The sequence below is a fragment of the Macrotis lagotis genome, chromosome 4 (assembly GCF_037893015.1).
Source record: "Macrotis lagotis isolate mMagLag1 chromosome 4, bilby.v1.9.chrom.fasta, whole genome shotgun sequence".
Classification (NCBI taxonomy): domain Eukaryota; kingdom Metazoa; phylum Chordata; class Mammalia; order Peramelemorphia; family Peramelidae; genus Macrotis; species Macrotis lagotis.
This window is the reverse complement of record NC_133661.1, coordinates 238,086,713-238,102,180: the sequence shown is the minus strand read 5'-3', so window position 1 is coordinate 238,102,180 and position 15,468 is coordinate 238,086,713.

Here is a 15,468-nt window from a genome sequence, read left to right as displayed (position 1 = left end):
TTTGGAGGGTTTGTAGATTTATACTAGCAGACTATAAGGAACATTTTTTCTATCTGGATAGTTTTGAAATACATGCCTGCAAATGAACTGTCTACCACTTCTAAACACTGAACTGAACTGAACTGAACTAAACTGAACTGAACTGAAGTGAACTGATTTGAAAGGAGTGTCCACCCCTGAACTAGTGAAATAAATATGATTACAAACAACTACAAATTTCTTTTCTTTAATTTTCTGGATAATCACATTTAGATTTCTTTTGTGTATGTTGCTATTCCCACTACTACCTAATGGACTCCTAGGACAAAGCTATTACTTTTTGCCATTGGATTTCTTTTCTCAAAAAAAGAAAAGAATTTCCTTTTTCAGGGTGGTTAGGTAATCATAGGGATTCAGTCTGAAAGCAGCAGCAGCAGCAGGATTTGTCTAAAGGTTGATGTTAAAATTTATCAGTATAGCTATACCAACTTGGAGAGAGTTTCTTAACTAAGTGGCACATTGAATTAATCACTTAAGCTAGAGATAGGAAGAAACCAGTTCCTATCCTTACTGGCTATATGATTCTGGACAAATAACTTAACCTCTATATCTCAAGTTCCTTTTTTATAAAATAGGAATAAGAAAAGCACCAAACTCCCAGGGCTATTTTGAGGAACAAAAGAATAATGAGTTTAACAAACTTGTAATATAATAGAATGATGATGAGAGGATTAGGATTAGTCCTAGAGGACAGCGAATTAGTCCAATCAGCAGACAGTGACAGTACAGACATGAAGTGATGAAGGCCTAAACTAAAGGATGGTAGTGTCAAAGGAGAGCATAGGGCTTATAGGATAAATGTCATAAAGTTAAAATCAGCAGGTCTTAGAAATGAATTGGATAATGGAGGCGCTAAGAGAGTGTAGTTGAAACTACCTTTTTTTGGTTTGTAAGTAATATTAGTGACTCTAAAAAATACTGCTTATTTAAATTCTACTGCCCATAACTCTCCCCCCCATTCTTATCTACCTGCCCCTTGACCCTGTTAACTAGACTTTTATTCTACATTTACCAATCAACAAATATACAAGCCCCAAAATCACTTACTGAAGACCCAAAATGTAAAGAGTTATAAGCAAAGGGTAAGATACAGTAGAGTTTTCATATTATATAGTGGGGGAGGAATGTAAAGTTAGAAAAAAAATATATATGCAATCAAAATGATGCTCCCTTTTGAATTCCTCAAGTCGCCTTCAAAGTTGTGTACATTGGTCCATAGCTAAAAAAGAGTTTTCAAAACAAATTGGTAATTCTGAAACAAAAATTGATTTTAATCATTGTGGTTCAAAGTAGGCTAGGCACAATCATCAACTGGTCAAGATGCTGCTGATATACCCACTTGACTCCTTCAAGACTTTGAATTCCACAGAAACTCATTTATGGTATGGAGATGGAGCTTGAAGCCTGTTAAGAGAAGACATTTCAAGTGGTTGGACTGGGACCTTGCTGATCAGGAAAAGAAGTGATTACTGGATTTTCTAGAAGGAAGGAAAGGTATTTATTTTACTGCTTTAATTCTCTGATTCTCCTGTCTCTGTCTCTTTCTCCTGTCTCTGTCTCTATCTGTCTCTGTCTCTTTTGTGACTCCTGATTTTTGTTAATATTACTTGATCATAACATTTGTATGATGAATATTTCCTAATGGAATGCTCAATATATTGGAGTTATTACAAAAATTCTGACTGAGAAAATAAACTATATTTGTATCTTATTAAAGAAATAACTTAAGGGACAGCTAGGTGGCACAGTGTATAGAGCTCCAGTCCTGGAGTCAGGAGGACTTGAGTTCAAATCCAACCTCAGACACTTAATATTACCTAGCTATGTGACCTTGAGCAACTAACTTAACCCCACTGCCTGGCAAAAATAAAAAAAAAAAAACAAATTCCTAAGAAACAAGTGAACAAAGCAGTTTTCTTTCATCTTCAATAGCATATAAGGAATCCTTCTGGCAAAAGTTTAATGAAGAGAGTGGGAAGAAAATGTTACCTAAGGGAAGTCAATAACTCTATGAAAAATGTCTCAAGCTTTCTTTCTGCCTTTAAGATACTGAAAATACATTTAGTCCAAGGGTGTTCTTGCTGCCTAGTTTATTTTAGCATTATTTAGGGAACAATTTTCCAATGTTAAGCTCATGTTCACCTTTGAAATCACTTATTTAGCAGTGGTTAGGTTTAATCTGCAAGTAATTTAGACTCTATTTCAGTGGTTTAAAGCAGAAAGTAATTTAAATCACAGTCTTCCCAGCTCAGGAATTACACCAGGCAAATGGGAGCTAGAGTGGCTGCAGAGAACTATCTCTAAAGCTAATTTAAATTAGCAGATTCAATTTCATATTTATTATGAGCTACCTGAACTTCCAGATGGGACCAATAACAAAGAACAAAAAATGACCCAGAAGCCATTCCCTCTTCTCTGATATAATCATGGTAAGAACTTCTCTTAGAAATGAATTGACACAAGTGCCTTGGAACTTAATATGCATAATTTTCTATCCCAAACCCAAATTTATCAAGAATACAATAAAGTATCAGGGGTTATAGGAGAAATCAAAGGTATTACATTCTTCAAGCATACTCATTTCCATAATATTGCTGTAGATAGAAGTCAAAGAAATTATAAAAAGTGGGAAAGGACCCAGATCTACAATCATTTTATCAGGAAATACTAAAAGCTGAAATCCTATATGTTATGGAGTTCAGCAAAATATTACAAAAGTATTATTAAACCAAAGGTAAATTGTATCTAATTATCATGAAAACATCTGACATTGAACTTAAAAATATATATAACAAATATTGATTAAAATGGAATATTATTTTCATCTCAGTTTAAACTTTATACGTTTGAAATTATGATAGTATTTTAGGGAGAACAAGAACTTAAGTGACATTTAGAAACAAACTCCTAATTTTTCAGATGAGTAGACAGAAGTCAAATGACTTGTCAGGTCACATAAATTAAATTAGAGGAGTTACAGATCTGGAAGAGACCTCAGAGGCAATTTAATACCATCTCTCCATTTTATCTACAAAGAAAGTAAGGCTCATTGACTCTAAATGTCTTATCAAAGGTGACATAGGTACTAAGATGCAAAGGTAGCATTTGAGTTTTGGTCCATCTGACTCAAAAGCCTGGGTTCTTCGCACTCCATCACACTGTGTATATACCACAAGACCAGGGTTATCAAATAAATAAAATGTCTCCTGACATATTTTGTAATACTAGTTTTCCTTCACAAAAAAGGCTGCCTTTGTCTATCAGTGAACCAGAAATGCCTCCTGCTTCCTGCTCTAGCACGTATATCCAAAAACGTTTTGTTATAACTAATTTTGTAGGATGTTTGAATCTGTCCTATTTAGGGTCAGAAGACCAAGATACTAGACTAAATATATACATTATGTGAACAAATGATTTAAGTTTTATAAACCTCAAAGTGATAAACATATGAATTGCTATTATCAGTTGCTCCTCCTGAATTTCAGGTATGAGTGTGAGTACATGCCTCCATGCCAAATTTTAATTCTTTACATTTTAAGCTATGAACTAAATTAAATTTTGGCTATATGATAATTAAGGTAACAAATTCAGTGAACTAAGGAAAAAGGAAAATATGATACCATATTATTCTAATACAAATTACTATTTTCTGTGGATTCCACAAATATTACTAATTCAAATTTCTTATATTTAAAGACTCATCACCAAGTCTCACATCCTTTTTATAATCTCACTGGTAACATAATTTCAACTCATTTCTCTGGTCCTTTACATGGTCTTAGTATAAAGTAATGTTGTATATTATAAAATGTTAATATATTACTACTTATCCTTTATCTTTATAAATGGTTTCTGTAATTTTAATTTTGTAATTAAAATATGATTTTATAGCTTTTAAAAATTATAAAAAATGGTTCATCTTCTCTTTTAGAATTATATCAGATTTTTGAGAGTTTCAAGAGTCTGAACAAAATAAACATAAATGACATACATATATTCTAATTCCTAGTTTTGGGATAAACATGATATAAATTAAATGAAGTCAAAAACATTTAATTCTTGCAATGGATATTTACTATCTGCAGGATTCTGAACAATCACACCCTTTTGGAATCTATTTTCATCTACAACTTAGGTATAACGATAGTAACCAATCTAGAAGGTTGTTCTGAGGAAATATTGGATAGCAATGGAAAGTACTCTGATTCTTAAAATGAAATATGATTTTAAATTATTGTTATTTATTGAAAGTAAATGAGGTAATGGGTTTACCATTGCTAAAGCTAGGATGAACAAATTGTTGTGATATTAATGTAATATTGGAAGAGTTGTGAACTGATCCAACCACTCTGGAGAGCAATTTGGAACTATGCTCAAAAGTCCATAAAACTGTGCAAAACCTTTGATGGGTCCCAAAGAAATTATAAAAAGTGGGAAAGGACCCAGATCTACAAAAATATTTAGAACAGTTCTTTTTGTAGTGGCAAAGAATTGGAAAATGAGGTAATAACAATCAATTAGGAAATGACTGAACAAAAGTTGTGACGGTAATAAACTACTACTGTGCTATAAGAAATGATGAACAAACAGATTTCAGAAAAACCTGGAAAGACTTCCATGAACAGATGTTGAACAAAATGAGTAGAACCAGGAGAATATTGCAAACTGTAACCACATCATACAACAATTAACTATAAGACACTTAGTTTTTGAAATATATTTATTGTGACTGTACTTGCAATATCAGATTGCTTGCTAGCTTAGAAAGGGGAAAGTTAAGGGAGGGGAAAAAAGGAGAGAAAAAAATTTGGAACTCAAATCTTACAAAAATGTTGAAAACTATCTTTAACTCTAATTAGAAAAAATATTATTAAGACAAATTAAAGTTTTCATAAAGGAAATGACAACTAAGCTCAGATTTGAAGGAAGCTATTATTGTTATCCAGTCATTTCTCAGTTCTGGTTGACTCTTTCTTACCCTGTATGGGTTTTCAATGCAAAGATGCTGAAGTGTTTTGCCATTTCCTTCTCCACCTCATTTTACAAATGAGGAACTGAGAGAAAAAGGGTTAATTGTCTTGCAGTCAGAATGAGCTCAAGAACATGAGTCTACCTAACACTAGGTTCCCTGCTCTATCCAGCAAACCATTTCACTTCCCAGGGTCACATTAACTCCAATAAAAATGGAGAAAAACTTCATTGTCTCTGTTAAAAAACAAAGTCAGGATTTAGAATACTCAATTCAAGGACTAGCCAATAGGATAGTTTAGATGGAAAAAAGATTGGAAGTAGAATAATGTGAAATAAATAAAAAAGTAGATTGGAGACAAACTGTGAAGGGTTTTGAATGCCAAAACTTTAAAGACTATTTTTTAAATCATACAAACAATGATAAACTCCTGAATATTGATGAATAAAAAAGTGATATGGCCAGGATAGTGCTTTAGGGATATTTGGAGGCAACTGTGCGAAGCATAATGAAAACTGAGTGAAACTAGAAGCTGTTATGTCAATTGAGGCGGGGTATTCCATCAATCCCAACAAGAGATTATGAGGTCTTAAATTAGGAAGAGAGCAGTATGAGTGAAGTGAATATATGTGCGAGAAGGCAACTAATGCCACAGTGGAAAGAGCACTGAGTCTGAAAGTGAACAAGACCTGAGTTCAAATTTGATTTCAAAACTCATAAACTGCGTTACCACAAGCAAGTGAGTTATCTTCTGTTTGTCTCAGATTCCTCAAATCTAAAATGAGAATAATAGTATCACTTATTTTCCAGGTTTCTTGCAAGAAGTAAAGGAGACATTTGCAGAACACTCTTACCACAGTGCCTGAACTTAATAGATATTATGAATATGCTTATCCCTTTTCCTCCTTTGACATGTGGAAGTAGTATACCTATTGGATATGGTAAGGGGAGAAAGTGGAACATGACAAAGCTAGTGCTGAGGTTACAAACCTGGGGTAAAAGGCAGTGTATGAAGAAAGAAAGAGAAGGAAGGGGGGGGAAAAAAGGTTGGAAAAGGATATCTTATGTTCTCTCCCTCTTCTTCCTTAATACAATAGTTTAAGTTATCTGTCACTCCAGGCTCTCTTCTTACCTCTGTAACTACATTGTTCATATGGCATTTACTTTCCGGATTCAGGCAAAATATAATCAAACTCCATTCTTCTAGCAAAGTGTGCCAGAAGCTATTAACATTAAAACTACTTATTCAATTAACGAAGATTATTTAGAGTAAGATTTAACTATTTAATTTAAAATATAATATATATATATAATTTCATTGATTCCAATTACATGTAAAAATTAAGATTTTTTTAACTGTTGAGTTTGAGATTTTATTCTTTGCCTTTGTACCTTTCCTAGTCCTTGAGAAAGCAAGAATTTTAATATTAACTTTTGTCCCATTTGCTGAATATTTTGAGCCAAATTTGGAACAAAATACAAATTTTACAAGGGATCAATTATGGTTTCAGTTTATGTTAATTTCTTCCTATCCACTTATAAATAAACCTAAAACAAATGGTCAAAATATATGAATAGACAGTTTCAAAAGAAGAAATTAAAGTTATATAAAAATCATATGAAAAAAGCTCCAAATCATGATTGATTAGAGAAATGTAAATTAAAACAACTCTGAGGTATCACCTCACACCTATCAGATTGGCTACAATGACAAAAAGGGAAAATGATCAATGTTTGAGACGTTGTGGGAGGATTGAGACATTAATGTGTTGCTTGATGCATTGTGAACTGATCCAACTATTCTGGAGAGCAATATGAAACTATGCCCAAAGAGCAATAAAACTGTTCATACCCTTGGACCCAGCAGTTCTAATTCTAGGCCCATACCCAAATGAAATCATAAAAATGGTGAAAGTCCCACATGTTCCAAAATATTCATAGCAGTTCTTTTGGTTGTGGCAAAGAATTAGAAAGTGAGGGGTTGCCCATTAATTGGGGAATGGTTAAACAAGTTATGGTACATGGATATTATAGAATATTATGGAATCATAAATGGTCAGACTCTAGAGCATCATGGAATGAATTACAGGATCTGATGTTGAGCAAAGAGAGCAGAACAAGAGAACAATGTACACATTAACAACAACATTGTGAGATGATCACCCTTGATGGATGCAGCTGCTCTCAGCTCAGTTCAAAGAGCTAGGACAACCCTATTAGACTGGCTATGGACAATCCTATCCCCATCCAGAGGAAGGAAAACAAAACAAATCAAAATTTTTCAGAATCGAATGAACACTTCATTCACTTCCTTAAAAATATCTCTAATGTATTTCTTTCCCTTAATCCTAATTCATCATACCAAAAATGACTAATCTGTAAAAATGTTTAACACAAATGTGTTTTTACAATATTAATCTGAGTTGAGGTAAGGGGAGTGAGAAGAGAGGGCAAAAGAAAATTTTGTAAGAAAAATACACATAGTCATATGGATTATTGCAGAAAAATTTCATAGTATATATTTGGAAAAATAAAATATCAATAAAAATTAATAAAAAATACTAACCTGATTGCCTCCAAGGGGAGGGGGCTGTAATGGAAGAGTGGAAGGAAATCCTGTAATTTTAAAATATATGCATAAGCATATGGATGAATGTTGAAAAACTTTCATAACAAGTGTTTGGAAAAATAAAATATCCATAAAAAACTATTTGAAAACATAAACAGGATGGAAAAAATGTTAACAGTGCAAATTAAACTTAAAAAAAACCTAACAAATAAAACTTGCTGAAACCATATATTTTTTTCAACATAGCAAGTTCTCATATTGAAAGAATTAATATATAGGAAGTCAAGCAAAACACTTCATATTATACATGTTGGAATAGAAGAAAATAAGGAAATAATGTTTAAAAAATACTTCAAACTGCATTTGGAGATTATCAGTTCTCTCTCTGGGAGGGGTTAATTTTTTTCTTCTGTTGCTGTAAATGCATTAAATATTCTGTTTTTCTTATTTCACTTTGCATTAGTGCATATAAATCTTCTCAGGTTTTTCTGAAACCAGTCTGCTTTTCATTTCCAATAATACAAATGTATTACATCATCTTCATATAGAAAAATTTATGTAATCATTCCTGAATTGATGGGCATCACCTCAATTCACAATTCTTAGCCACCACAAAAAATTACTGTAAATATTTTGTCTTTAAAAAATTAGTTCCTTTAACCAGTTTCTTTTTACTCCTTTGTATACAAACCTAGTAGAGATATTTATTGGACATAACATGTATGCATTTTATTTTTAAGTATCTCCTCCAACATTTGTCATTTTCTTTTTCTGTCATGTTAATTAATCTGATAGGTATGAGGTAGTATCTCAGAGTTGTACTTTATAATAGTCTTGCAATAGTGATTTAGAGCATTTTTTCCATTTGACAGTTGATAAATTTTATGCCTTCTTCGGCAAACCATCTAATTAACATGAGAAAGAGAACTGAATAAGCCTTGATGTGCCAGTAAGGGCACATAGGGTACATAGGGGAAAAATACATGATCAACACACACACACACACACACACACACACACACACACACACACAAACACATCAGAAGGATTGAAGTTGAGAATTTGTTCCATGCAAACTTATGTCATGATTAACACAAATTAACTTATTTGGGTCTTTGTTTTGAGGATCAAATATGGTAATAAAGGAAAGTGACATACTTGAAATACTTTATAGAAATGCAATTGTTACTGAGTCAGGATCAAGTAAGAATGATCTAGATTTTAGAATAGATCGAATGCTGAAAACTAGGTCAGTTATCCCTAAAGCAAGTTCTACCTTGGACACAATGGTTATGTGATCCTGGGTAATTCCCTTAAACTCTTCATTTTTAACTTTCTTTTTCTATATAAAGAGGGGTTTAGATTTTGTTTTGCAATGTCCCTTACATCTCTGAATCTATGATCTTGTGTCTACATTTCTACACTTCCCAGACTTACCTATCTATATTATTTGTTCCAGTAAAATCAATTTGTTAATTAAAATAAGGCCATTCTTGCCATATCCACACTGAAGAGTAGAGTAGCTCAGATAAGTTTTTTGTTGGGACTTTGACTCCTCAACAACATTCACTAATGTCTTGCAGAAGCTTTAATTTATCAATAGACATTAATGAGTGTGGTAAAGAACATCAATAGTAATGCAGGGGAAATAATGGAGCTGATATTTCTTACTACAGTAAAAAGTCAGCAAATAAGCTCACCAAGTTTGAGAATATTTCTGGTAGCATGAAAGAAAATATATGCATTGAAAAGAATAATTGGGTCAGAAAAGAACCTGTCATATTCTTTTGAGTGGTAACATTCGGCAATAGAGTAAATTAATTTTACTAGTTATTAAGATGCCCCACAATTAATTGAATAGACTCATCATTGCTGACTAGGTCTACACAATGTTCAATTAATTTTGGAAATGTCTTTGCAAAGTTCAATTAAACTGGTTAGTTGCTATCACACAGATGAAAAAACAGGCACCATTTACTTAACTGGATTCATTCAATTTGTATTATTTTTAAATAATTTTAATTAATTCATTGAAACCAGTCTCTATAGATAGGTTGAAAATAGAACTAGAGATTTAGATCTATCTGTATATGATAAATGTATATCACAGACATATAGACATATATACATAGTACTCAAATGCAAAGAAATAGGTCCATTCAAAATAGAATTTTCATTTGGCTTTACACTAAGTGGAAAATAAATATTTTTAAAGGTCAGAACCAGATTGTTGTCTGCTTTTGCTTTGCTGATTGATTAGGAGAATTTGTCTATGTTTTAATATTTCTTTTTTTTAGGTTTTTGCAAGGCAAATGGTGTTAAGTGGCTTGCCCAAGGTCACACAGCTAGGTAATTATTAAGTGTTTGAGACCGGATTTGAACCCAGCTACTCCTAATTCTAAGGCCGGTGCTTTATCCACTATGCCACCTAGCTGCTCCTGTTTTAATATTTCTTAACAATGATTATTAAATTTGTATTGAACACTGCACTTGAAATCAAGAAACTATCATATTACTAAATTATAGCTTGTATTACATTAGTTGGACAAGTCAAATCCTTCAGAGATTTTATCTCTAAAATATTCCCCAAACTCTTCAGTTTTGAACAAAGTCAAAGACCCTTTGAAAATTTAAAGACTCTATACTTATGTCAGTTGTCATATTTTTGTATTTGTTGATAACAGATACCTATAGCTTTGCAACTTATTCTCAAAACTAGACTTCATTTGGTTAGCAATGTATTCTAATGTTTCTATTTGCCTAGATATGTGTAGGTTCAACCTCATCTTTTGTTTTGCAGTATTTTAATTAGATCCATTTGAAAGAAGAAAATCATTACTAATAGTCTATTTTTAGAATGAAATTTTATGCAGTTATCATCATGAACTTATAGTATAAAGAGTCACATTAATTATTTGCTATATCTAATAAAAGCAGTCATTTCCATTTTAGTGCTCTCTTTCTATGTGATTCATTCATTCATTTATTCATTGACATCTATCATTTGGAACAGTGAAAGTTTGGCTTCAGCATCATAAATGACAACCACTTGTGTTTTGTTTTAATCTCTATAAAACTAAATTTGTAGGATTGTAGTTGACCATTCTATTTATCTTGTTTTCCAGAGATAGTATTCTTCTATTCCACGGGAAGAAGTATATTGATAAATTGTAAAGTATCAGAAAAATGATCTAATCTATAGGTTGAGTAGCTTAGACTACTAGCAAGATACAGTGAGTCACTGCATCAAGAAACTTTTATTAAGTGCCGAAGATATGACAAGCAATATACTAAGTGCTAAGAAAATTTAAAAAAAAGAAAAGAAAACAAAAAAAAAAACTCTTACTCTTAAGGACATTGAAGGCTAATTGGAGAAACAATATGCAAACAACTATATAAAAACTATATATATATATCAATATATATATTATTAATTGTATTATCTTCACCTGATGTATACTTCAGGTGAAGATAATACAAGTAAGAAGACTGAGGAAAGGCTTTCTATAGAAGGTGGGTGGTTAACTGTGATTTGAAGGAAGCAAGATGTGGAAGACAAAAATTCAAGATATGAGGAAAAAGGCAGGGAAAGTTCCTGGAGCAGAGAGGTGAAGTGTTTTTGTAAGGAAAAATAAGATAGACGCAATTGCTGTATTACTGAGTTTGTTGGGGTAAGGATAGTGGTTGTGATGTAAGGTATGAGACTGGAAAGTAGATATTAGAATGAAAGAAGAGACTCAGATTCAAATTATAATGTGTATAAAATGATTTAAAACTGAAACTTGAAGGGCTAGACTGTGAAAGCAAAGTGCCAAGCCCCTCTGCTGTTAACCTGGACCATAAATTTACGCAGTACTGTGGTTTGTCATTTTTCCCATTGCTTGAAAATACATGATGAAAAGCAAAATGATATTTTAGCATTGACCTGTTCCAAATTCCTCCTCTAGTGAGTTTTGTTTGTTTGTTTGTTAATATATGTTAATCAGAGGACTAGATGTAAAATATTTTCAGGGAAGAACAGAGAAACAGAGATAGAGAGAGAGAGAGAGATAGAGACTGAGACAGAGACATTAGAAACAAAAACACTGAGATATATTCAGAACAAAAGAGACATAATAAAGAGAGACAGAGAGAAAAAGATGGAGACAGACAGATATATAGACACAGATAGACAGAGACAGAGAAACACAGAGTTGCAGAGTCTGATACAGAGAGAAAAAAAAAACAGCAGAGAAAGAGAGAGGAAGGAGATAGAAATGGGAGTAGAGATGGAGAGAAAAGAAAATATTTGCAGTGCCTTTATAATATTTTCTAGGACAAATTACCTGCAATACACCTAAGAGGGACTCAGAGTGGTGGGATCCTCTCTTGGAAGGAATTCCTAAGATCGTGCATTGTATATATCTTTCTCACAATGACTTGTAGACTCAGACCTTTAGAGTTAGTTTATCTAGTATTCATTTTCTGCAGGCCTACACATCACCTATTGTCTTTGATGCTTACTTACACTACTTAGCTAACATCTCTTTGGACCATGAATTTCTCCTGGTATCATTGTCACCCATGATATTCTCTAGATCTCATTTGTCAAATGACCATATAATCTCCTTGGGGACAAGGACTAGATCATTATCTTTTCTCTCCCCAGAATATTGCTTTCTCCCACAGGTGCTTTGAAAATAACAAGTATTTATTAAATACAAGTTTATTGAATTATAATGAATTGAGCTTAATTGAGTCACAGTGGGTTACATGAGTGTTTTTTCATCTCATTGCATACCCACCACATTTCATAATTGAATTTATTTTTAATGTATTTATAACTGCTTGCTCTATAACAGTGAGGTATAGATTTAAATACATGATTCATGGCTTCAGGGAACTTGCAATCAAAATTATCAACAATTATACAATAATGGTATATTAGACTTTAAAAATACCTTAGAGACAACCTGGTCCAAATCCCCTCTTTGTAACTAAATTAATCTGAGTCTTTTGGATTGATAGTTAGGAAACCTTGTATAAGAATCTGCAGTGTCCATTAATTATATCTTGAATATCAGCCAAGTATCATAAATTTAGAATTACTTGACTTTTCTCCTCATTAAAAGAAGGGAGATTAGGACTATTATTAGTTGAAATTAAAGTCAAGACTGACTAGAAATAAGATTCATTCTCAGGCACTTATTAGCTATTTAACTAAACACAAGTTAGTTTACTTCTCTGAGTCTCAATTTCTTCATTTATAAAATGAAAACAATAGTACCCTATAGTATCTAATATAAATGATTTAATTTGGGGATCAAAAAGATATATCTTTGCAAACCTTAAAATTTTATACAATTTGTGTACCACTATCATTAGAAGTAAAATGTAATAATTATCTTCAATGGAACTGGACATTTGGTGTCGATGGAAATTGCAAATGTTCACCGAAGACTTAATAGAACTAAGGAAAAATTACTGACATGGAGGAAAATACTTTAATAACTGTTAGGAATTGTTGTGTGTGGGAGTACTGTAAATTGTCATCACCTGGTGTCCTTGAACACAAGAGTCTTATTTACTAAGTGCCACAGGAGTGGGAGTGGATTAAGGGACTAGGAAGGATATTTAAGCACTGGTATTTGCTTCAATAAATGGAGACCTTGGTGTAAAGGGAGAATTTGTCTTTCTTGTCTCTCGCCCCTTCAACGCTCGCCTGGTGAAGATTGAGGGGGTCCAGAAGGGGACTCAACATAAGAGTCCAGAAAGGGACTTGATAAATAACTTCTTCTTGGAGTTTAGACTTTGAGGGTTATAAGTAATTTAATTCAGTAAGATAAAAATGACAAGGGCTATCAATTCCTCATACTTCTTAGCCAAAAACAATTATTAGTCAAGGTAAGAAGAAATATTTCCCCATGCATCCATTACACAAGTTTATATGGATTTTATAGATTACTTTTATTCATTTGACATTGAGAGATAGGAATAATATTTTTTATACTTCATCTGTTGTAATCAAAGAGTCAGTCAAGACAGGCACAAGGTCACTATTATTGAACCATCTGGTTGATTTAACTAAACAGGTTGGACATATGTTCTTGCTTCATTTGAGGAGAATGTCATCAATCACTGACACTTGATGTATTCAGACTGACTTGTTTGACATGTCAGGGCTAGAACTAGGTGAACCATTGTTCTTCTTACCAGCCCTGTTCTTACTCTACTTGACAACTTAGTCAAACCATTATCTTCCCAGAAATATCGTGAAATATATTGAAATGTAATGAAAGTATATTAAGGTCAGGGCAGGGATTACTTATATTTGGGCAACAGAAGACTTTTCTTGGTGTTATTTGAGGGGTATTAAAATTCCCACTTTCCAAAATATCCTTGCCACCAATAGATAATTTATTCTTAAGATTTTAAATATTCTTGATTTGATAGATCTAGATATTTATATAGAACTATAGTTACTTATCTATGTACATATAAATATATGATATACACATGTATTGTATATATATATATATGTGTGTGTGTATATATGTTTATATACTAAGAAGTGGTAGAAAATTGACAAAATTAATTTTACCAACTTTATTAAGCATCTGATCTGCCCTAAGAACATATAATTTATAGTATTAGAATTTAACACATTTTAAATATATATTTTAAAATTATGAACTTAAGAAAAATCAACACAATGATTTCAATAGTAAATGAATAAAAAAGAGAATTTATATGAAATGAATATTTCTGTTGTTTATAATTTTCCCACTATGTACATACAGATTTATTTTTCCTTTGCTTATTTTTCTTTTTAATAGTTTAAATTTATCACAGCAATCTAACAACAAAAAAAATCTGTGACCAAGAGACTGAGGTTCCTTTTGTTCTTTTTATTTTTTTAATAATGCATTATCACTTTCTTCTCTTAATTTTTATCATCCCAAATTTCATTCCCCTCCAAATAAAAACAAAATATTTTACTCATATTTTCTAAAATATTAATAAATATCAAAAACTCAGGTCAACAGGTATTTATTAAGTAATAATTATGAACTCAGGATTGTAATGAGTACTGAGAATACAAAAGGAAGGATAAAGACAGCCTCTACTCTCACAAGGAGCTACTAATGTAAAACACTGCACATAAAGGAAACTAATAAGGCCTTGGAGGGGAAAAGTCTCCAAACTAGAGAAAAGGTAAAAAATTGCTGAGGCAGGAGTGAAGAAGTAGATATGTGGTAGATTAACTGAAGAAGAATGAAGGTATGGCTGTTCTTCTTGTTTTCCTTAAAATAGAGATCCTATGAGGATATAATGTATCAGAGAAGGGTTTTCAGGATTTGAATATCTTTCCAGTATCAGAACTCTAGGAATAAAGTGAACTTTCACAGTCTAGTCTTCTTTTGCATACAAGAGAAGTCTAGAGAGTCAATTTTCAAGCCACTAATGAAGAGGAAATTAAAAAGATAATTCAGAACTATTTTGCTCAATTTTATGCTAGTAAATCTGGTTGTTGTACTGCTGAAATGATCCAGTCCATCATAGCTAATCATCACTTCATGTCTCTCTTAGTGTGTCTAATGTTCTTCTGGTTCTACTCACTTCACTCAGCATCAGTTCTTGCAAGACTTCCCAGGCTATTCTCAAGTTCCATCACTCATGATTTTTTATTACATTACATTCAGATAGCACAATTTGTCAGCCATTCTTCAACTGACAGGTATCACTTCAGTTTCAACTCTTTTTCACTAGTAAAGAGCTGATATAAATATTATAAATATGACATTTTTACCCTTTCTTATCCTCTCTTTAGGATGCAGAACAAGTAATGCTTTTGCTGAATCAAAGGGTATGCACAATTTTATTGCCTTTCAGGAATAATTCCAGATTTCTC